This window comes from Olea europaea, unplaced genomic scaffold (assembly GCF_002742605.1).
Source record: "Olea europaea var. sylvestris unplaced genomic scaffold, O_europaea_v1 scaffold8733, whole genome shotgun sequence".
NCBI lineage: Eukaryota > Viridiplantae > Streptophyta > Magnoliopsida > Lamiales > Oleaceae > Olea > Olea europaea.
This window is the reverse complement of record NW_019267191.1, coordinates 3,237-6,098: the sequence shown is the minus strand read 5'-3', so window position 1 is coordinate 6,098 and position 2,862 is coordinate 3,237. Positions and strand designations below refer to the sequence as shown.

At 32.7% G+C, this 2,862-nt stretch overlaps 1 long non-coding RNA gene across 2 annotated transcripts; it reads left to right on the top strand.

Annotated features, from left to right (window-relative positions):
- Window positions 1–293: 293 nt before the first annotated feature.
- On the top strand, window positions 294–1,398 carry LOC111392043. Of its 2 annotated transcripts, none has more exons than XR_002702202.1 (4): window positions 294–438; window positions 535–668; window positions 838–950; window positions 1,114–1,398. It is a non-coding gene; the product is annotated as an uncharacterized LOC111392043 (long non-coding RNA). The 2 variants fall into 2 exon arrangements; XR_002702203.1 differs by having other exon boundaries at window positions 535–683; window positions 841–950.
- The last annotated feature ends 1,464 nt before the right edge of the window (window positions 1,399–2,862 follow it).

The following is a 2,862-nucleotide window of genomic DNA, read 5'->3' as shown; positions in this document are numbered from 1 at the left end:
TATGTATTCAATTGCATATAATGCAATTGGAGTGTTAACAAAGGTATAAACAAGGGTTCAAGTATTCGTTAGACCAACTAGCAGGCTACGAAAGCTCTTACCTTGCATGAACTGTCAGTTTGTATTATTCGTTTAACTATTCTAATTATTTGTTCTTTTTTTTTATTGAAATCAGGAGAAAAAAAATTCAAATCATTTCTTTTTTAATTGTATGGAAATTATTCTTTTTTAATACAACATTGGTTTAGGCATCAATCGGATCTTATAGCTTTAATAGTGTACGTGAATTTACGAATGTAGGTCTAGAAATAAGTGGTCAGCTGAACTTGGCAACAAGGATTCGGTTAGCTGAACTTGGCAACAAGGATCCAGGTGGCTCATGTGGCTCTCAAGCATCGCTTGAAGGTAACACAATAATAAAGGATTATTGTATTCAAGGTAGGGTAATCTATACTTCTAATAATTTCATTATCCTCAATCTTTTTCTTCTTTTGTTTTGTTCTCTTTACTAATTGTTACACTTTGTGAGTTTAGCCCTCTAACATGTGACGATGAGTTAGAGATTATTGGAAGGACATTAAAAAGGAACAGTGTGTCTGTCACCGTAGTTAACTTTGATGAGGAAGATGAGGAAATGCCCTTTCTGACATGCTGACCCATGTTGCAAAGTGCTGCTCTATTACGTATGTTTCCCACTAGAATACGGTCCTACATTTTACTTTGAACGATTACTAATTTTGCATAATTTGACATATTCATTACAGGAATCATATTCTATATTCAAGTGCAAAACTATCCCATTTGATACCTTGTAATTTTTTATTTTTTATTTTTTAGCAGTTGATGGCAGTATTGTTGCAAAGAAAAGATGCATTAGAATGGGCTCATACAGGAAAAGACGCCGTCAAGTCAATTTGGTTCTTGCTTGTTCTAAAAAATATTATACTTTGGTAGGTTTTCTACTCCTCTCTTTCCCGTTCTTCATTGTAGTACTTGATATGAAAATGAAGTACTCAAAGAATATACTTCTCTTATGGTTCAACTTATAATCTCTTGCACCATTTATGTTCTTCGATGTGACCATTTATTTTTTTTATTTTCTTCTTTTCTTAGGTTTGTACCCTTACTTAATGAAATCATTTACTGTGGTGATAGAGAGGTCACGAAAGAAATTAAAAGCACATGCCAGAAACAATAGAGCCCAGGCACTGTTACTTTCTACTCAGTTCTGGAAACTGCACCTTTGCTGTGTCTTATGTATAGTTGTCTTTGATCTCTGTGTACCTTTGATTATGTCAATTTATCTTCGAGATATTTGGTTATCTTTAACGTTGATGTTCCCAATGATTTTAATTCTTTATGCACTTTCACCAACAAATGTACAAGAACTTTCATGCTTCTAACTTGTAACTTTGTTTTGTTTTGTAGCACTACTTTTGCACAAAACCTCTTCAATGAAGTTTAAATTTAGCAGGAGTGTATTGTTGGCTTCATGATACTTTTCTACCTGTAACTTAAATGTTATAGTGTATAAAATTCAGCTTTTAAGATGTATAAATCATCTTTTACTTACTCATTAGAATATATTTTTTAACTTGTCTTCATCTTTAAATTAAAAGGCATGCAGAAATTTGATTTGACGAATATGAGATATCTTCCAACACTAAAACAGTTTCCTTTTTTTCCTTCTTTTTTCCCTACGCTATTACATACTCGATTATATCAAAGCACATGCGTCTCACTACTACTTGGCAAAAGACACTCCACACAAATATTTTCAACATGCATGGAAACAACACACTTCTAGATAATATCCATCACCGGCTCGACCACCCCCAAACTTTTTTCACAATATGGTTAAGTGAAAAAGAAGTGAGAATATGATTGACATAAATTTATGCACAGCTCACAACCTCGTTCAACAACTTCAAAAATTTCTCCATCAATAAACCATTTCCAACTCTAGACAACAACCAATTGTGATTAGTGTGCTCAAAGTGGTATAATATCTCACATGGACAAGCAAATTTCAAGATCGAGGCAAATAACATGATTTTGAAGATAACTTATGAATTAACAACAATTTTAAATATCACATCAAATCATTAAAAGCCGACAAGGCTATCCAACATGTCAATGTTGACACCACTATAAGAACAATATATAAGCGCAATATCCCATCAACACCCCCAAACTTAATTTATACATTGTCCTCATTGTGTACATAACCAATAAAAATAAGTAAAGAGGGTCAACGAAACTTCCCTGATTAGGTTTTTGTTGAAGTTTGTTGTCAATGACTTTTTGGCTCATGGCTTAATGTACACTCCCAAACTTGTTAAGATTTATGGGTGGCTAGGACTTCAATAATTAGGACCTACAAAAGAATGGTATTAATTCAAAATTCAATAAAAAAAAGTATTAATCACAAGTAACATAAAAAAGGAAAAAAAGGAAAGGATAAGAAGGTTGGGTTGCCTCCCAACAAACACTTGGTTATAGTCCTGAGCTTTGAAAATTGAATTGGTGCATACTTAATACCTAATATATGAATCTTTCCTTATAAATGTAGAGCAGAAAGTTGGATTTAAATGTCATGTTAATTCAAGAGTAATTCTAGAAGTTTATAATATTTGTAAGGACATTATTATCTATAAATAAAAAATATATAGAACAATACAGGAAATCCAATGAACCCATTAAATCAGGATCCGACAGCAGGGAACATAACTTCTTAGGAGAAAATTTCTATTCGATCAAAATAGGAAATCTCAGTCGGTTACATAACTTCTTAGGAGAAACTTTTCCGCCAATAAGATTTCTTATTTGCTCCAATGCTGAGATTTCAAGTGGGGTCACCAT